Source organism: Pholcus phalangioides, unplaced genomic scaffold (assembly GCF_987345545.1).
Source record: "Pholcus phalangioides strain wild (caught in Gottingen) unplaced genomic scaffold, Ppha-v1.0 ptg000003l_1, whole genome shotgun sequence".
NCBI lineage: Eukaryota > Metazoa > Arthropoda > Arachnida > Araneae > Pholcidae > Pholcus > Pholcus phalangioides.
The window spans coordinates 34,058,431-34,080,348 of NW_028301596.1; the positions used below are offsets into that span (position 1 = coordinate 34,058,431).

At 37.4% G+C, this 21,918-nt stretch overlaps 1 non-coding gene and 1 pseudogene across 1 annotated transcript; one reads left to right on the forward strand and one right to left on the reverse strand.

Annotated features, from left to right (window-relative positions):
• Positions 1-10,680: 10,680 nt before the first annotated feature.
• Positions 10,681-10,724, reverse strand: LOC149088445 (U6atac minor spliceosomal RNA; annotated as a pseudogene).
• A 3,565-nt stretch (positions 10,725-14,289) lies between these two features.
• Positions 14,290-14,361, forward strand: TRNAA-GGC (transfer RNA alanine (anticodon GGC)). Its single transcript has one exon. It is a non-coding gene; the product is annotated as a tRNA-Ala (tRNA).
• The last annotated feature ends 7,557 nt before the right edge of the window (positions 14,362-21,918 follow it).

The following is a 21,918-nucleotide window of genomic DNA, read 5'->3' on the forward strand; positions in this document are numbered from 1 at the left end:
GCATCTGAATGCATATCTGTTTTGACCCGCTGTGTCTTAATGGGTACGTTGTGTCAAATAACTGCAGATTCTGATATTAGAGACATCGAGACAAGCCATTAACACTGTCCACAGTGTTAATGGACATAAACACTGTCCATTTTTCTCCGTGGGGGCATGGACTGGAAAAGGTTGAGAAAAACTGATCAAAAGCATGAAAAAGCAATGTTTATTGTATTGAAAGTATCATGTAACATGTTTGTTTTCGTGAGAAATTTATATAAGTATCCCTAAAATTTATCCATCTTAGAAAATATGAATGATGTTTCAGGTCATAAGAAGAGTCATTTTCAACAATTTGCTGTTCTTTCTAGAAACTTCTTCTATGGAATTTCACACGATATGATCTTGCCTCGTACAAACCTATTCATCATAAAACTCAGCTCTCGTCATCCTCCTTTTCATGTTTCTCGGGCTACCTACCGCTAGCAGCCGCTTTTGTATTCCTTAAAAAATGAGACTCCAACCATAAAAGTTTAAATTTTGCTGCCCCTCTTTCATTTTCCAAAGGGAAAATTCTTAAGAAAACTTCTACTTCGGCAACAAACTGATCTCGCATAGTTAAAGCCTTTAATTTTTGAGGCTTTTCCCCCTTCCCATTTCCGACCGTTGTTATCTCGAAGGCTCCTTTAAGGTTTCTTCGGGGAACGAAAGGCTGTTATCACAAAATTACCCTTCGAGGCTATAAATAGAAAAGATGCCGAGGTAAAAGGTGGGTCGCGGTCCGGGGTTTTGGCACTGACGGCCATATTAGCACCACCACCACCAACGTCACAACCACTTCGATCGTTTTACGCCGGGTAAATACTTTCGGGAATATTGTACGGGAAAGAGTTTCGCTTCTTTTTTGACGAGCTACCGGTGATGGGCGTGAATATTAAATAGAAGTCGTTTATATGTATGACGTTAGGTTGTCGAAGTTTTCGACATGATGTTTAGTATCCTCGTTCCGAAGGAATGAAAGGAGCTGACGTACGAGTATATTGTAAGAGACTCGTGATAAAGCACTCGTTTTGGAACTGCCGGTTACAACGTCGAATTGATCATAAAATTGGTTGAATGGAATTATCGAAAAATGTTGCGTTTTTAAAGCAAAGCGTTTACTTTTCATAAATAATCAAAAAGAAAAGCTACAATTTTTTTGGAAATCTCGCATAATTGAACATACGGTGTTGATCCATACTTATAATTAAAGAAAACCAATTCTCTTTACCTCTGAACTCGTCAAATACAAATACAAATACAACGCCACAACAGGCAAATTGCCCAACGAGGTGGCTGACTTAAGAACATCATGGATCCCCGAGCCCCTACCTACTACTGCTACACCACACATGCACCCCCCCCCCCGCGGAACCCCCCAACGAATTGGTACATGCGGGAATGTGCGTGTACGTGTAGTGCAACCTGACGTAAAGTTTGTTTCTCTGTAATGCTTGTTATGTGTAGTGCTGTCATCTGCCCCCAGTTTTACTAACTATGAGTGAAGTGTTATGGTTGAATGATTTACCGTTGTAGGACTGTTGCTCTCTGTGGCGAGACTTTTTAACGGGGAGATCGGCTCGCATTTGCGCCTTGAAGTTGGGAACCACAGAAAACCAACTTCAGCCGACCACCACTGTGGGGTTCGAACCCGGATCCTCGCCTGATCAAGAACGTAATAGGCACAATTTTATTTACTCAATGCCTTTAGTTTATAAAACTATCCTCAAAAAACATTCTAGCTTTCTCATTCCTCAATTTTTAATAGCCTTCCGAATGATCTCATACAGTCCCCCTCATTTTAAATTTTCAGAAAAAAACCTCAATAAATACTTTCTATAAATTTTCAATATTGAAAATTATTTCTGATTTCATCCTCAGATTCTCAATCACTCCCTGCTGTGTGTATGTTACTGTCTTTTCATCTCCCCGGTCGAATTATTCATTAAAATATCCTTGCTGTCAACTGCTCTGCCAGTCCAATTCATACATAATCGTATGTTGATTTATAGATTTGTTTTATAATCACTAAAGCAACCCCTTGTGACCGTTGTATTATTGCATTTTATATATATATTTGTATTTTATGTATTATATGTGTTTGTGTAATCGCATTCCCCCCCTTCAACCCCTCCCCCCTTTCTTATTTTGATGTTTTTCATAATTTTTTGTTTTCATTCTCAAAAATCACTACATAGTGACTCTTTATTTTACACTGTATGATAATTGAAATGTTATTGAATTAACTTTATTGTAACAACTAGTATGGGACCTTGGTGTCCCCTTGGTGGTTTTCACTAATCTAATGTATTGTTATCATTCATCTAACATATTAATAAAATTGAAATTGAATTGGATTGATTCATTATTTCTTACTTCTAACATCAAAAGCGTGTAGCTTGTGAACTAAAGCAGTGGTTTCCACTTCGGCGAATCACCAATTTACAATATGAAAAGTTTGACCATATGACTCATATTTTAACGGAATATTCCTGTATTTTTTTTATTTGCACAAAAACGGGAAAGAAGTTGCAACAGAAGATTATATTAATTTGTTATCTCAACTAATATATCGCGAATAATGATAAATTCCATTACTAATAAATTATATCGTGTGTGATTTGTGTAAGGCTATACTGTAGATACAGATATTCATCTCACGTGTTTGGCATGTTCAACGATTTTTTCGTAAAGTGCATTTTGATATAATTCGATTTTCATTAGCTCTTTTATTTTCCACTCATTGGCAATTTTTTTAGCAATTTTGCAACAATTGGTGATTTGCCCGCCTTATGAGAAAGTTCTTTTACTAACAATTGGTGAAAATCTGTAATTCGCTCATTTAGGGTCCTTCTATTGTTCCTTCTACATACAGGGTGCATAGCAAACGGGGGGGGGGGGGGGGATAAGACATTTTGCAGGCGAACCGTTGATCCTACAGGTATACTTTCAATTAGAAAAAGTATCTAAATAACGTGCAGTATGTGGTTCATGTGGGAAAGGGTTGCATGGTTATTAAAATAAAAATGTCAACTTTTTGGTACAAGCCCTGTGTGTCCCAAATCCCAATTGGAAAGTTATTGCCCTGTCTCTCCTGATGCCAACAAAGAACATTCCATATTTCCAAGTGAAATATTTGCAAAAATATTCGAATTCTAAAAACGGGGGAATTTCGGAGGGGGGGGGGGGAGCGTTAAATGTTGAAAAACCGTTCTACCCGCATTCAACGCGGTTCTTTTCCAAATTTCCTCTGTTTTTAGAAATCGAATATCTCAGTGAATATTACGCTTAAAAACGTGGATTTTTTTTTTTTTTTGTTGGCATCAGGAGAGACGGGGCAACAACTTTCTAATTAGGATTTGCGGCACACCGGGCTTGTATAGAAAGTTAATTTTTTTTTTATTCTAATAATTATACAACCCCTTGAAACATTAATGACATCTCCGATTACTGCACGTTATTTAGTAACTTTTACTAACGGGAAGTATACCTCTAGGATCAACGGTTTGCCAGTAAAATACCATACCCCTGTTTGCTAAGCACCCTGCATATTATACAGTATATATATATATATATATACTATATTGTATAGTATATATGTATAATATATATATATACACCACTTCTTGGGCGTGGTATCGATAGCATGTAACTAATGAACTACAGCAGAGTTTTTCAAGCTTTCTGAACCCAAGAACTAATAAAACATCTGAAGTGAATCAATTTGACCATCACGTCACCTGGGGCAGCAAATTGACTGTTCGTTCATAGATAGCGGACAATGAGTCCACTCGATTTTATAGGCACTTCAGTCCGGATTTCCCAATGCTGTAATTCCGAATATTAGCTGATGGTGACATCAGTGCAAAGACCATAAAATAAGGGCTATCTCAAGTCGCAATGGAGTCGGTACCAGCTGACGTCGTCACCCTGACAGAATTGGTTAATCGTTAACCATTGGCTACCCTGGTAATTCCAAGTCGCACTTTAGTTAAAAATTATTAGAGCAGTAACGTCTCGCAACCTGATCCGAGACCACGCCCAATGAGCCAGGGTGGCAAGAGCAACTTCAAAGGGATTAGACACAGCCCTGACTATACAGCCCCGCATCAATTTGACTTGCCTGAGCTATAGGATATACCAAGTTTCCTCCAACTTCTAATCACTGTATTTCTTCGAAAATTTAATATAATAACTCTCGCTCAAACTTCTCGTTTCCAAAATTTTAGTCAATGACACATTATATAAGCTTGTATATAACAGTATGAAATCCTATACTGGAGTAAAGTCATTCGGATTCGTATCCCATTCCGAAATTGCCTTTAGTTCCTCTCTCTCTCTCTCTTTCTATGTAATTCGGTGGTTACAGCGAGTTATTCAATCCGATGGAATCAGGTAAGAGAATACCCGCTTTCCGGGATGGGATTCAGCAGCAGCGTGAGTCCACGATCGCACAGGGACGATGGCAAGAATCGTCTTTTGTGGAAACAACGGCGATGAGTTATATGATCCTGCTCGGATAGTAAATGACATCCGCTTTTCGCATTCCTTGAAGAGCAGCAGCAGCAGCAAAGTAAGATTGGATGATGACGTAACAGGAACCGGAGTTTCCAAAACCTGGAGTCGGCAAAATGCATCGGTGCATTTGAAACCTATCCATTGAAACTTTAATGGGATTTTCGGACGTAGAAATGCCTCGATACCTTACCCAGAGTATAAATATTCAAATTCTCATCATTTTGCAGCGATTGAAATATTAGATATACAGAGCCAGAGAGAGCTACAGCGCTAACCCCCCCCCCTACTCCCCGCCCCCCAACTCTTCCTCCGGCATAAATATTCAAACATTCATCACCATCATCACCAGCAGCAAATTCCTCTTCCTCTCTGATCTAGTTTCCTTAAAATGCTCATGAATTTACTACACTATCTAAAATTTAGCTCTTTGCATATTGATGTTCAATTCGACTCGGAATGTAATGTACTTACACTTAGTTGATAAATTTTTCGGTTTGAGTTGTTTTTTTTCATTTCGGGAAGAGAAATTTATCTCTCTCAGCATTAGAGAAAATAATGTTTACTGCTAAGATTTCGTTTAAGTGGGGTTGATGCACGCAAATTTTCTAAAAAAGTAAATTTTTTCAATTTTCAAATACTATAAAATTTTCTACGTTTTTTGTTCGAGTTTTTGTTCTACCTGCAGTAGAGAAGTACATTTTTATAATATATTTTCACAAAATTAAGCTAAACTGCTGGCAGAGACATTATACGGGGTGGATAGGTAACGAGGCATATGGCATTTCACTGAGGAACCGTTGATCCTGGAGGCATGCTTCCAATTAGTGAAAGTATCCAAATCACGTGTAGTACTCAGATACGTCATTCATGTTACGAGGGGTTGTATAGTTATTAAAATAAAAAAAAAATCAACTTTTTATACCGTCCCCGTGTGCTAAAGAAACCAATTAGAAAGTTGCTGCCCTGTCTCTCTCTATGCCAATTAAAAAAACCTGCTTTCCTAAATGCAATATTCTTACTCGAAAAACGAAAGAAAGTTGAGGAAAAACAAAATTAAAAAGGTGTGAGGGAAAAAAGTTTACCCGCATTTAATGCAATTTTTTCCCACTACCCACAAAGGCCGGGGTTCTCAAACTGCACACCGTGGCGTTCTGGTGCGCCTCCAACCTTTGTCAGAAGCGCCACGGAGCTGTCACCCTGATAAAGGTTTTTTTGAAAATATTGGTTGTTAAACAGTTCTGGAGAGCCGGGAGAGCTCGCGGATTAGCATTGAATAGGAAACAGGGTCGCCGCGGGTGGAAAAAGTTTGAGAACCCCTGCACTCAAGTGTTACATACTTTAACGAGAGGATTTCTCATTAAAATGGTTTAAAGAAGTTTTATGGCACAAATTTAGAGTAAATTTGAGTGATTTTTGAAAAGCTGCATGTTTTTGTTGAAATTAAAATTTTAGAAAAAAAAACTAACAATTTATAAGAATAAGACAACCATAAATATTCTTTATGAGCATTGTATAATATTTTATTATGTATGTGCACTGTTTGTAATTGCATTTTTAATTTGGTTGCTGTATTTTGGAAATATATGACATCTATATTTGTTATGGGCATCTTTTTCTCAGCCACTTCGTTGGACATTTTGCCTGTGGTGGCGTTGTATTTGTATTTAATACTAAATCATGTCGTTATACATTTTGTAGAAATATCCATTGTGTTTGAAGGAAAAAAAAACGTGTCTAAAATGAATATAAAGTTTTTAAATTTTAAAAAGTAAGGAGATTTTTCCCATAAGAAAGCATGGGCAGGCAAGATCGTGTACCAACATCCCCTCCCCTCCCCCCCCCAATATCGCCCCTTGGTGCGATATTGTCCACATTGTCCTATGGATTCACTTGAGTTGAGGGGGCGATGGAAGAAAAAAGTTTGAGAAACTATGATTTAAATAATCAATAATACAACTGTTCTTTTTCGCTATTTCGGTAGTTCAAGTATGTCAATTATACAAGGAGAAGCTCATTCCTTCCATTAAATTTTTCTTGATAAGCCTTCAAGGCGAAGGGTGAAAATCGAATTCTCTTCAACTTTCCTAAAATGGAGCAATAATGTGTGAAACTTTCATTCTATTTTTCAAGGTTATACCGCTTCCCGTAAAAAGGCGATATATCTCGGTCTAAACTCTGGAGCAGTGTTCTCCTACCACTGGTTCGTGAAATGATTAAACCTGATAAGAAATTATTAGACCTTCATGTAGAAAAGCTAAATAATTCTAGATTTCTTAAATGTTACTCCGTCAGTTCATTGGTTTTTATTTGTATCTTAGTTATCAAAAAATGAATACAGTTCTCAGACCCGGTGATAGATAAGATACAAATAGAAACCAATGGACTGACGGAGTAACATTTAAGAAATCTAGAATTATGTAGCTTTTCTACATGAATTGGTTTAATATATATATAAATATATAAATATTTTTATTTTGGTGGTCATCAAATTATTTCTCCCATTTACTTATTTTCTGCCGATCTGCAATTTATTTCCCCCATTCATTTATAATTCGGTCCGCAAATCATATCTCGTATTTGTTTATTTTTTGCTACCCTCAGCAAATCATTTCTCCCATCATTTTTTTTTTCATTCCTGAGAAATTGTTTTTCCCATTTATATTCTTTATTTTTGTCGGGGACCGCAAATTTCTTCTATTTATTATTTCTCTTAGTTATTTATTTTTTTGCCGGTCCGAAAATTATTTTTCGCATTTCCGCTGGAAAATTGTTCAACTACTTTCACCGGTCCTTAGCTATAAAAAAGTACAGAAAACTGACAAAGAGTGTCTATATGGAAGAAATGCGGTCGAGTTCTCTCTGACCCTTCTTTCCTTCATCCAAGAGCTTTTATTGGTAACCCTATTGACGGGAATGGATTTGTTTTGTACAACGCATTCAAAAAAACGCTCAATAAATTTAGGAATTTGCGCTATGCATTAGATTTTAAAATAAATTTGGTGTAAATTTTAAAGTGGCTGCGAATAGGCAAGAAATACTGTAAATATTCATTAAGTGCAGGGTGTCAGTCACAGTGTGCGCCCTAATTATATTTTAAATTGGACGTCATAAAGAAAAAGTTTGTTCGCGTTAGATATGTGAATGAGATATGAGACGTGTACAATACATAGACCATTTCTACTATAACCATGGTTTTGGTATCAAAGAAGAATCGGCAGAACACGTCGAGACATTGTAGTGTAGATCATGGTCTCTATTCCACATTCAGATCCGGAAAACGCAATGTCTTTCTTTAATTATGCCATCATACCTCTATTATCCTCCTCTGAACAATAACACACACACACTGATTAAATAGTAGTCTTCTACTGATAGTTAACCATAACGACTGCTATCTGTAAGCAAATGTCCCGGACATTAATCCATAACAGTTAGCATTCAGTCCCTTGTAGTAATTGGGAAACACACACACACACACACATACGCGGGTCAGGCATTCCGTAAAGTTCCATCGTCGCCGTCTCTGATACTGAATGGAAGTTGACGGAAGCGGCCCGATCCAGATAAAGAATTTGTACTAAATTAGTGTTCGCTCATCAACTTAATGGAAAGGCGTTTGATTAAAATGTTCCGCCCCGCTTATCAGTCAGCTTGTAACGACCTCGGCTGCTGCAACGATTAACGGAATAACCATCTGTTTAAATCACCTATTCGGTCGGGAGGAAGCGGGAGATGTCCCTCAGCATTTATTGTACATTGCCGAGTATTTGGGAACAGAGGAGGGAAAGCCACCTTCCGATAAAACTATACTATACCAGAAATTCCATTTCCAATAGATCTCACCCGCAAAGTTTCCGGAGGGCGAAAGTCTAATCCTTAGCGATGAATCGGACGTGACTGTCCCGTAATGAGTTGGTTGCCGTGGACGGAACTAATTAGATGGATTTCGCTGTTTTCTAACTAAAATTTCACACGTCAGTGTGTGCCTATACACGTCGACTCCGAATGTATAGGCACGGGGTATATTGACGAACAATAGTTGTTATATAGTCGATACATAGTTTAATCGCATAGATTTTCGTTGTTCTGCTCAGACGAATAATGCGATCGTAGACAGCGCTCTGGATATAATTGCTTGTCAAATCCCTTGCTGACCACATTATTCTTCGCAAAATTCCAGTCCAGTTAGCTGATGTTTGTGAAATGAAAACAGGATGCCCGAGCTGAAAGAACACAAAAGTATTGGGTTATATAGTGATGATTATTTATAGATATGATTATAGAGTAGCACCCGAGTGGCGTGATGGCAAGATGCTGTCACGGTCACGGGTTCGAACCCGAGGGAGGATATAGATAAAATATTTTCCCAAACGAACTCGAGGCGACCACCAATACACAGCGTCTTCATTTCCAACCTATCTCATTAATGGTAGTAAATTGCAATATATCGATATGATCAGAGTTGATTGTTGGTGAAGTAGTAGATATGATTTTTTTTAAATAAACAAATCACAGAAACACAGACATATATACAAATACAAACATACACATAGGTACAAACATAAAACCATATAAATACAAACACTTTGTGACTCCAAGGGACTTAGTTATTCCTTCCAGCATGTTAAAAGGAGTTATAATCACATATGTTTCAGACAACAGCTTTTATAAAGATCAGACATGTTATATTGTATTTCTATTTATATACATATTTACGATTGCGATTTACGATTTATAATACGTTAAAATGTTAGATTTCTCATTTTGAGAGTCATAATCACGGTTATATAATTAAATTACTTATTATGAATATCCACACACACACAGTTTAGTACATTAAACACCATACATATACATGAACCTATCTACACTTATATGCACAGTCACACACACAACCATATATATCATCATTTTACAATTTCTTTCTCCCCCTTTTCGTACATAGTGCACAAAACTATTTTTATATCTGTTTACAACGTATTTGTTAAAATAATTTCATAATCAATATTTTTAACAAAGTCAAATACCATATGATTTATGTTTTTCCTATTGCTAATTTCATTTTCAGTATAAAGTAAGTTTAAAACTTTAGGAGCTATGTAGGAAAAAGCTCTTTTTATACTGTGTTTTATTAGGCTTCGGTACCTTATAGTTATGAATTTTGTTTTCATTTTAGAATGATATTTCTCAAGCTTATTAGCAGTTTTCAAACCCCCGTTAAAGACCGAAAATCTCAGCATGCTTTTTGTGCTCAAACAACGTGTTTGTAAAAGAGTTTCATCAGCAAAAAGAAAGAAAAACGTTTAGCGAAGAAATGAGAATAGAATAGGTTTTTCTGTTAGAAATTTTTAGAAATCAGGCTTGAGCAGTTAAGTCACGTATTTGCCAGAATTTATCATTTGCAATTGTTCTAAAATTCACATTGAAAGCACCGCCTAGTGGTGAATGTCCAACTGATATATTTTTTGCTTCCAATTTCTTTTCAATCAAGACATTTCCAAAGTTTCATAATATTTTGATAAATAAACAAAAGGCTACTGACAAAAGTCTGATTGGCGAACTTTAATTCTGTGTAGCCTGTATGAACTGATCATTTTAAATCAATAGTTATTTATGGTTTCTATTGCCAGGTCTCTCTCTTTCTCTTTCAATGTACAGTCTTTGTTTCAAAGAAAAAGTCTTAAAGCTGGAATCGCCAAATTGTTCATCGCATGCACCGACATGGAGACCTTCATTGAAACAGCTCATTCAGTTTAAAACAAAGGTGATCAAGTTTTTGGACAGTGCGGGCTACTTAAGTGATCTGTGAATGTACCGCTTGTGTAACTTAGGTGACCTGTAAATTCGTCGCGGGCTGCTTAAGTGAGCCTTAACAGTGTCGTGGGCCCTTTCGAGTGATCTGAAACGACATCCCAGGTCGCTTAAATGATTTTTAAATGCACCGTGGGTCACTACTTAAGTAATCTGGAAATGTGCTATGGACCACTTAGTTGTTACGAAAGTTTGACGCGAGCCATTTATGTGATACGCGACCACATCGTGGGACACTTAAGTGATTTGTGAATTTTCTCCAGGTCACTTGAGTGATCTATAAATGTTCTGCGGCTACTCAACTGTTCTTTAAATGTGCCGCTTAAGTTAACATGTCAAGGGGAGTGCTAACCTTCTCACCTTTCACACAACATACTTAAGCTAACTGGGAATGTGCACAAAGTCACTTGAATGATCTGCAAGTGTGCCCGTAGTCACTTGAACGATCTGTAAATGTGAGCGGAGCACTTGAATAATGTGGAACTGTATCATGGGCCACTTTAGAGACCTGTAAGTTTGCTACGAGTGATTTCACTTGAGTTATCTGGTAATGTGCCGCTTGGTTCATTTTTACAGAATTAGATTCGACGTCACGAGCCCCATCAGATGAATCTCAGGCCCAAATTTGGCCCGCGGGTAATGGGTTGGGACGCGTGGTTTAAAGATTCTTGTCATAAATAACAAAATAATCCACGAAATATTTGTCCAATATGCATATTTTTTGTTTGAACGAGATAATAGGAAACATTATTGCATTTGATACGGCAGAATATTTCGTGAGCACCAGTTGTTAAACCTACAATACAGACTTGGGGGCCGTTCAAGTATTACGTAAGCAATTTTTTAGCCATTTTTGACCCCTCCCCCTGTCAGCAAAATTTCGTCATCAGCCCTCTGAATCCTAACGCATATTGGTGGGATCAGAGACATACACAGGGGGGACATAGAAGGACTCTCGTGAGGCCCTCCCACGATCAAAAATTTATTTTTTTAATGCAAAAAAAATATTTTTTTTAATTGCAATTTCGGAAGAAAATACTTTTATATGTTATTATAATCAATTTCTGTTAATTTCAATGCTATTTGAAGGCTATGAACTCAAAATTTATCTTTAATAAATTCATTGCGACCCACCCTATAAGCCATATAATGATAAATCGCTTAAAGGCCTTGGCCCGCGGACCAAATATGGCCCCCTGGGGGGGGGGGGGGGTTATCTGATGCGGCCTGCCCTCCTGAAACCTAATTTTGTAAAAATTAACTAAGCGGCACATTTACAGATCGTTTAAGTGTCCCGTGGCACAGTTCCAGAACACTTAAGTGATCCGTGACACATTTAGAAATCCCTTGAGTGACATACCCCCCCCCCCACTGTGGTTCTACATCACTCAAGTTATCCGCGGCACATTCTCAGATTATTTAAGTGTGATCCGCGGCATATAATTACGGATCACTTGAGTGATGCGTGGCACAGTTCCAGAGTACTTAAGTGGCCCGGACACATTTCCAGATCACTTGTGGACCCGCGAACATTTAGAGATCACTAAAGTGGCTCTGTAGGGCACTCATCAATAGGGGGGGAATGTTACTTGTTACAAGTGCCCACAAACTATCGAAAGGTTTTTCTCATTTTTGGCTCACCGAGTAAGATGGTATTAAGAATATTTGATATTTTCATAAAGGGTGGTTGATGACGTAAGCACCATCCAACCCCCCCCCCCGTCATCAAAAGTCATCAAATCGGAAACCCCCTCCCCCCATCGATGATGGCGTAATACTTGAACGGCCCCTTAGGCCGGGATAACACTATATAAGTTTAATAAAAGATCTTTTACAAAACTTTAAAAAAAAATTAAATGAGCCTATTAGTTACATTCGGTGGAATCTGGCCGTTGTGATTGCATTTTTCAAGTTTTATAAAAGAGCTTTCATAGAACTTTTATAGTGTAATCCTGGCCTTAGACAGCTTCACTTACTACTCGATCTAGCTCTAAAGGGAGTTATTTCTCACGAAAAGCCATGATTAAATACTTATATGTCGAAATGAGCATTTTGCTTACTACTAGAGACTTGTAAAATATTCATATTTATGGAATAATACAATTAAAACTGAAATAATCCTCTAAAATATTCAATAAACACCACGGCGTTTTATATTTAATGATATGGAGCAAAACATCCCTAAAAATATTGGCATAATGTTGATGTTTTTCTATCGTCTTCGTATCAGCGCATATCAATCAGTCTGTTGTTTTCATGTACAAACATTTCCGAGATTCATGAATTCGTAATACATTTACATGCGACGAGAAACGGAAAAATATTTGTTTCGGTGAGAGATTATTTGCATACTTGTGTGCGATGATTTTTCGTATCAAACTTTTACTCCTATCGCATGAATATGTATCGCTTGTTACATATTTCTGCGATCGTATTTTTGAATATACACACCCCACCTGGTATATAATTCTTTTTCTACTGGTGAGACATCTCTTGGAGCTGACAGAAAACCCATTCGAAGGAATAATAAGAAAATGGAAATGAACTTTCACGAGAACCAATTTTGCATTATTTATGTTGGTGTTTATTTTCCTATATATATATATTTATTTATATATACAGGGTGGACAAAATATTCGTAGAAACTTTAAAACTGAATAAAAACCAAAATAACCGAAATAAAAACCATTGCTAACCCTCACGGGGATTTTTTAAGACAGGAGAAAAATAACTAAGAAAACATCCGATAGGTGGCGCTAGTACGAGCAACTTCGGTGTAAATATGCAAATGAGAAAATTATAAGTACTTGCGCTCCTAATCCGCAACTAGTTCACCGTTGTATACTGTGTATGTGTATGTAGACCTGCTGCACTCTGCCGTTGATGGATTTATGACTCGCCTTGCAATGTGTTATCTCCTGTGGTGTTAAGCGCGATAACTCTCTCCGATGGATATTTTATATTTCACAATAAGCTTCTCATTTCGTTTTTTTTAATGCATCCTTTGTATATAATATGGCAAGTGTAAGATAACAAATGAGATGGCATGGGGGTCCCTCCCATTGCTTTCATCATTCAACCGTCTTAACGAAGCCCCGAAACTTTTCTCCAACTCCCAACCCCATCTCGTCTGTAATCACCACAAAATTTCTTAACGAGAGAATTGTCCTGGGAAAATATGTTGTAATTTTTTTTTTTTTTTGACACAAAATAAAGTGTTCCGGACTCTGCCACGAAGCTGCCCTGGAAGAGATCTCGGCAACGGGATAAGTCTTGTGGCAAATCCCTGTCGTTCGTTCATTCATTCATTGTGGCGGTTGGTCATGTGGAACACACACTGCTGTAATAAATAATTTTGAGGCATTATGTTCGTTATTTGCGTACCTTTTCTTTGACTTGTGTACGTCAGTGCCACCTATCGTCTGTTTTTGTGAGTTTTTTCCTGTCAAAAAAATTCACGTGACCTAGCGATGTTAAACCTGCAAACCGTTTTTTATTTCGGTTATTTTTCGGGTTTTTATGAATTTTTAAAGTTTTCACGGACTTTTTGCCCACCCTGTATATGCATGAAATTCCGTCAGCATGTAAATATATTCTAATTTTTACATTCCGATACATCATCTGAATCTTATAAATGACATTGATTTTATTCATTATTGAGGTGAAATTTGTTATTGTTTCCTACATATGACATTTTATATATATATAATTCTACATATATATATTTAATATTATGTCATACATGGCATTAATTACATTTGCATATAAAAATGTCCTCTCCACTTGTCAATACAAGATTCATTGAGAGACTGGTTATTTGTGGAGATGAAGATTAGCAAGGAAGAAAATTCATCACTGCCCCCACGGGGACTCGAACCCCGGTCTCTCGCTTGCCGGACGAGTGCTCTACCTATATACCAAGGTTGAAATACTCTTTCTGCTTCCATAGCTTAGATGGTAGAGCACTCGTCCGGCAAGCGAGAGACCGGGGTTCGAGTCCCCGTGGGGGCGGTGATGAATTTTCTTCCATCTAATCTTCATCTCCATAAATAACCAGTCTCTCTATTAATCTTGTATTAATTACATTTATTCAAATTGAAATTTAATATTTTTTTCTCTTCAAAATATAACATTAATTCTGTTTAATTTTGAGTTAAAATTCATAATAATTTCTCATGCATGACATTAATTTCATTCATTTTTAAACAAATATTTAATATTGTCTCACACAAGGCATTTATTCCATTTATTCTTGGAGAAAACTTTATATATTTTCTTTATGGCATTAATTTTTCCATTTGTTCTTAAATTATAATTTCATATTGACTTACATGAGAATGATTCCCATCAATTTAAACTACAATGTCATGTGTTGTCTTAATCATTTAATCATGACAATTCCATTAATTTTAATTTAAATGCGATATCGTCTCATGCATGGCAATAACTTCATTCATTCTTAAATTCAAATTTAATATTGTTCATCCATACATTAAAGGAATTCCATTAATTAACAATAAAACTTTCTGTTCAGTGGTTGATATCTCCGGCGGAGCGCGACCTCCCTGATCACAAGTAACAGACTTAACTACGAGATGTCGTACAGAAATAATATGCGCTCGTATGCAATTCACTCTGCTAGTCCAGCCAAGTCCAGTTGACGTTTCTGATCAAATTGAACTCGGTGACTCATACAGTCAGGTTAGGCGAAATGTCATTGTCGAAATTGCCGGATTCGAAATGTACCGGGAATCAAACGTACCAGTGGCGAAATGTGCTGGACGAAACGTCGAGGTTGGGATTTCAGAGGAGAATTTTCCGGGTACGAAATATCAGAGGCGAAATTTTTGTATCCCACCATTAACGCATCCTTTTCCTTAAAATTTTTGCATCCCTTCATTACAAAAAAAGACTTACGTCAGTTTGAAGTCCCGGAAAAATGTCATTCATTATACAAGTGTAGTACACAAACGTGAGGATAATGAAATTCCCAGTATGTTCATCCGTATGTATATCGTGTTTGTTTGAACTTTGTGAAGCCTCAACATCGAAATAGACGAAGGCATGTGTGTATAACTAACAACGCTCCAAGAGAACCGAACCAACCTTAAAAATAATTGCTATGTGCCCTTCTCATTCACAAACATAGAGTTTTCTCTTTTACAATAAAAGTAATCTCAAACGGAGAAGAACAGCAAAAAAGAATAGGAAAAAAATATATTTCTCCTTGTTTTCCTGAGCACCCGTGAAGTTACCCGGAAAAATAGTTGTACTGAACCTCTGCTTTCCGAGACAGCATTCTTTTAAGATCTCTCTCTCTCGCTCGCTTTATGTGTATGCCTGCTTGAGAAATTCTACAGCTGTTGCTTTTTCCGGAGCTGTATACGCAGTATATTCTTTATTTTATTTTTTTCAGTAGGATTTATCTTTTCATGTGGCCATATATAGTATGCTGTTATGTGCTTGGACAACATTGTGGCAGTTGAAGGAAATGAGAGCGGGAGAGAGAAAAAACCATATGAAATAAACATTTGAGAAATAAATGTATAATAAAAATGAGGCTCTCTTTATTGTGTTGTTTATATACGAAGAGGTAACTTGAAATCTCTTCCCTGTTGAACTTTAATGCCCCCTTTGAGCTTTCCTATCTTATTTTTATGAGTAATATTCAATACATTATGATGATGAAACGCATAGTATATTTGAAGGTAAAACTGCATTTATGTTTGAAGCATTATTGGTAGCTACGATATTCCCAGAGCTATAATGTTTCTGTAAATAATGTAGCTATAATGTTCCAGGGTATAAAGCAGGTAATTTAGAAACAAGAAATAATATTAAAGTTAATAAATAAAATTCTGTTTTTTTAACCACTTAACAGTTTCTATTTGCTGCCATATAAGTATATTTTTGACAAACAGTTTTGCACACGTGATTCCGATTAGTCAAAACTGTTACAAGTACTGAATTTATTAATTTATGATAATTTTTAATATTCTAGCGAAAAAAATTGCATTTTCACTTAAAGCTGGCTTTTTTTCCGAACGCTAACTGAATATTCTATTACGAACCTCTCACTGTCACTCATTACTCTTTTATTGCAGCACAAAATTCAAAAGATACAGTAATCGCAACGCATGATGTACTGAACAAGTGAGAACAAAATTTCTTCCTTTTACTAGCATAAACGAAAAGAAGTAAACCTAGAGTGGCCATACGTCCCGTATTTCCGCTTTTTTGCAAGATTTATCCCGTTTTTTAAGTATTTTCAACGAAGACAACTTGACTTTTTATTCTTCAAATAAACGATTGAAATTACCTTCCTAACTCAGAAATGAAGAAGATGCATCTAACATATTTGTTATGTTTTTTCTTAGTTCAAGCAATTCGAACTAGTGCTTCATTTCCTGCGATTAGCGACTTTTCTGGGATTTTAGCGTGAGCTGGCAACTTTGCTTAATTTTGATGTCCATTTCGGCCATAATTGGCATTTTCCCGTATTTTACTAGATCAAATATGGTCAGCCTAAGTAACCCTGACATTGAAACCGGCGTACACGTGTTTCGAAACCTAAACTTTACTGGACTGCTGGAGACATTTATTAGAAACACTGCAAACTAAAAAAAGTGAAAAGGTCAGGCAAATCAGTCGATTGGCGTAGAAAAAATAAATAGATCTACCCGAGCGGCCGTACGGGCAAATCAGAAAATTCACTTTTCGCACCACCCGAGCGGTGTTCGGGCAAAATATGCACTGTTTGGCAATTTCAGTCTGAACCCACAGACCACTATGTCGTATTTAGAATTTAGGTTCGGGAAAAACTGTGTTCGAGTAAACTAAATGTTCTGATTCGCTAAGTCGTGTTTCGAGGACATAAATACAAATACAAATACAACGCCACAACAGGCAAATTGCCCAACGAGGTGGCTGACTTAAGAACATCATGGATCTCCGAGCCCCTACCTACTACTGCTACACCCCACATGAACCCCCCCCCCCGCGGAACCCCCCAACGAATCGATACATGCGGGAATGTGCGTGTACGTGTAGTGCAACCTGACGTAAAGTTTGTTTCTGTGTAATGCTTGTTATGTGTAGCGCTGTCATCTGCCCCCAGTTTTACTAACTATGAGTGAAGTGTTATGGTTGAATGATTTACCGTTGTAGGACTGTTGCTCTCTGTGGCGAGACTTTTTAACGGGGAAATCGGCTCGCATTTGCGCCTTGAAGTTGGGAACCACAGAAAACCAACTTCAGCCGACCACCACTGTGGGGTTCGAACCCGGATCCTCGCATCACGAGTCCGGCACCATAAGGAAGATGAGTTCCAAAAAAAGGACGACGAGCGGTCATCGATAAGTTTCTACTCGAAGCTGGTGACATTCCCGTTAAATAATGACAAAACACTAAAATTCAAGAGTTATCTTCAAACTCCTAAAAATTCTTTTAAAGTATTCTTTCCCATTATCACGTTTTTCAAAAATTAAAAGTAGAAATAAACTGAAAAATCACCGGTGTGTGTCAACTTGGTGATCAGTGGCGCACCTGAGCAACGACACACAAAAAGGTTAAAGTCTGTCACAGCAAAAAAGGTTTTTTTTGTGCTGCAGCTTCAGCTGGTGTTTCTTCGGCACCTCCTAGAGATAGAAGGCCTCCGCTCGCCACTCGTGACGTCAGCAAGTAAAGTAGTCCATCCACACTCAGAATATTCAGAGAAAAAAATTCCGCTTCACGTACCAGTATCATCGTTGTGCAGAAAAGAAACGATCGGGCTCAGAATTAGCGATTTCTATACCCCCACACCCAATCACCAAGCGGTATTGGTGATTCAACCAGGTAGATTCTACGGCAAAATAAGAGAAAACGAAATAGGATGCTGTGGTTCAAAATGTGGAAAACTTGACAGCAGATGTTAATGACGTTACGGATGAACTTGGTGACCCGTGCGGGGCCTTCTATCTTTGAACATGCTGGTTTTTTTTCCCCTCATCTTAAAGGTTCCATGGCGTTTGATTATGCGGAACCCGAAATAAAATTACCAGGAACCCTAGTGTTCCGCGAAGCACCAGTTGGAAACTCGTGCCCCTATAGACTAAACGATTCTATAAGTCTGTAAGTTTTTAGTTAAAATATATAGTGAATATGAACTTTGGGATATTCCATCAGAGGGCAGCACTTAAATTTGAACTTTTAAAGTGGGGGGAGGGATTAAGATTGGTCCCAGGAGAATGTGCCTACGAGAAAAGTGAGATTTATAACATAAAATTTAACAATAAAATTCTGTAACAATTGTATGTAAAGACGAATATAACCTGCTTAATTTTGGCTGAAAAAATTGAGTAAAGTGAGATCTTAAGAAATATTGAATTTTCTGGGTATTGCACCGAAACGAATATTACATTGATTCTTGGAAAATGATAAGATTAATTCGATCATGTCCCTTTCAGACCCGAACATTCGTTTCCTTGGAATTTTTAAAATGTTTTTTTTACATTTTTGATACCCAAAATTGCCTTAAAAAAACCATAAACGCCAGTACTTTTTTAAATTTCCAACTTTCTTTGTGAAGAAATAATTCACTTTATTAAGAGATGGTATTTTTTCGGCCCGAAATATGCTGAGAAAAGTGTATTTAGATCTGCAATTTAAATATCAGGTCCATAAAATCTGTAAGAGGTGAAGTTCCATCTAAGAGTATTTTGTAGGTAATGAAAAAAAAAAATGCAATGTAAACATGAAAGCCACGCATTCGCTTGAACACCACAGGCTTTAAAATTATTCGTCTAAAAAACGTGAGTATCATGTAGATATTTCAAGAATACGGTAAATACAAGCAGTAGTAAAAAATATATACAAGAACGTAAATTCACCATAAATAGAAATAAATCAAAAAATATACTATACTCCTTTTGAAACTCAAAATAATTCACAAACAAAAGGATGAAAAACTTCTCTTTTAATTTAGTTTTTTCATCTTTACGTAAATATTACTTATTCAACCGGAAGTAAATATTTTCAATTGAAGAGAAATTTTTCTAAAGATAACGTTGAAATTTCTATCGTGGGTTCGTAAATGACACGAAATCCGCCCATTTTCCAACAAAGGATATAAAAAGGGAGAAAAAAGGAATCCTTTCCAAATTATTTTTGAAATTCGAGATGAAATGCATTCATCTTTTTTTTCCCCACCTATTATCTTTATCATGATCATCATCATCACGTTGTTTGATACAATTGCGGAAAGAAAATAAATTCTCCACTGAATCATGAAAATTTTGTTTCCTTCAATCCAAAAGGATTTATTATTCATCCTTTCATCTTCATTTCTTCCAAATCGATTGGAAACATTGATGACGATTATGATTTAAGAAATTTAAGGATATTTACTCTCACGAAAAAAAATCGGGTACGTACGCTGCGTCATAGACACAGTTTCGACGTGAGTACGGTCTTTGTACCTACCTTCGTGTGGTAGGTACTGACATAATGAAATCGGTATCATCGGATTTGCCTTTGCAATAGCTAACAGACGATACCAATGTCATAGCTGCCAAGTCTCCCGGAAAATCCGGAGTCTCCCGAATTCCTTCTCCATCTCCCGGTCTCCCGAAAAATTCTTATATCTCCCGAATTTTGACCATGCGTCAAATAACAAAGAAAGTATTTCATTTTCAGGGGTAAAAGACATAATTCGTTAAACAACCAGCGTCAATTCGGCCTTCTGACATCTAAAATTGGCAAGATGACTTGCATTTGTACTTTGACCATATGTCCCGTTTCAAGCCGATGGCAATTTTTGTGGTTGGCGTGATTTGATTGGGAAGTAGTAAAGACAGGTAATTAACCCAATTACCCAACAGTAATTAATAACAGGTATGGGGCGATGATTGGCGCCTTGTCACTCTTGGGCGATGTTTTTGCACGATGTCACGTTTTTTGCACAAGGGGAAAATCCCTTCATTAATGGAAAATCCCGACATTATTTTTCGAAACATGCTTTTTATGTTAATTTTTACACACAGAATTCGGATCTGCATAAAAACCTCCCTAATTCTAACTCTCCAAAGTTGGCAGCTATGCAATGTTGTCTATTTGTGTTGCAAACCTCTCGAGATATAGCGTGAAACAATTTCCTTACGAAGCTTGGTCAAGAGCTTGGTGCTCATGCCCGAAAGGTATTTAAACCAAAGTAGCGTCATTAGATTTGTCACAAAAATGTTTATCAGACGACACCATTGGCTTCTATCAGCGTGGCAGACCTCTCAAGATATAGCGTAAAACAATTTCGTTACATATCTGGTGCCTAGACCGGAGAAGACGTAGGCAATTAAAACCAGAGTGGTATCATTGGATTTGTGTAAACGAGCTCTATCCGCAGACATACAAAAGATGGTTATATTCTGAATACCTCCTGAGATATGAACGTTTAAGTTTGTTTGGCGCAGCACATAACCTTGATGGGCCACGCACGAGTGAAAACCAAACTTAAGCTTTATTGATGCACATGCACCTTTGGATTGGATTTTTTTTGTTGGTGCAAGGACCATCAAGGTTAAGCTGCGCCTAACAATGACAAGTGGTACAATGTCATGTGGTAAATTTTGCGTTACGTAGGTTGCACATTACAACCCTCTGCACCCTCGAGTGGTTTATGGTGCACATCGCGGCAAATACGTTGGAAAATATGTTATTTTCTTCTGGTGAAATGCTGTTGCACACTTCCCAAAAACACCATCTATCGTGCTTACTATTGCGATTCGATCACGCATTCTATGGCTAAAAATGCTTTTTTAGGTGGCTTATATCAGTGGTCCTAAACCGGGAGTCATATGTCCCCCCCCCCCCGTGTGGCACTGGGGTATTTTAAGGGGGTTACGGAAGAACATAAAGTGGGAAGAAAGTTGTCTGGGGGCCAAAGAGTGCTCAGAAAAAAATTTAATTTCAAGAAATGAACCTTTTAAGTAATATGCAGTGGATGAAAAAAGTGACTACTTTCAGAGCCCATGCCTGGACCATCAGAACCCATGGGACCGTCCGGGGGTCTCATGTCCATTGGAGGCCTACATGATAAAATCTGGTAAAATCATCTTCGAGTGTAAGCATAAAAATAAGTAATTACTTACAGGTACATATGATGTCCTAGCGCTACACTTTTCCCTAGGGCCTGTATTACTTCTAAAAGTTCGTCCCAAGAATTTAGAATCACCCTGTATGCAGGGCCGCAACTAGGGGGGTGCAGGGGATCGGGTGCCCCGGGAGCTGTACTAGAGGGGGCGCAAATTTCACTCTTTAATCTATTCTTCAACATTATGATGGGGCGCAAAAATGCATGCTTGCCCTGGCTGACCAAGCATCTAGTTGCGGCCCTGCCTGTATGCAATTTATTTTCGAACCCAAACGGCAACGCTCGACATTTTCTCTTTTATACTGACGAAAGGTTGGTAAAATAAGGAAATCCAATGAAACTTCGAAATATATCTATAACTTTATCAGATATTTTATACATATGTTCTCGAAAATAGCTTATTATCAGCACTTATGCCAGACCTTCGCACTGGAAGCTACATC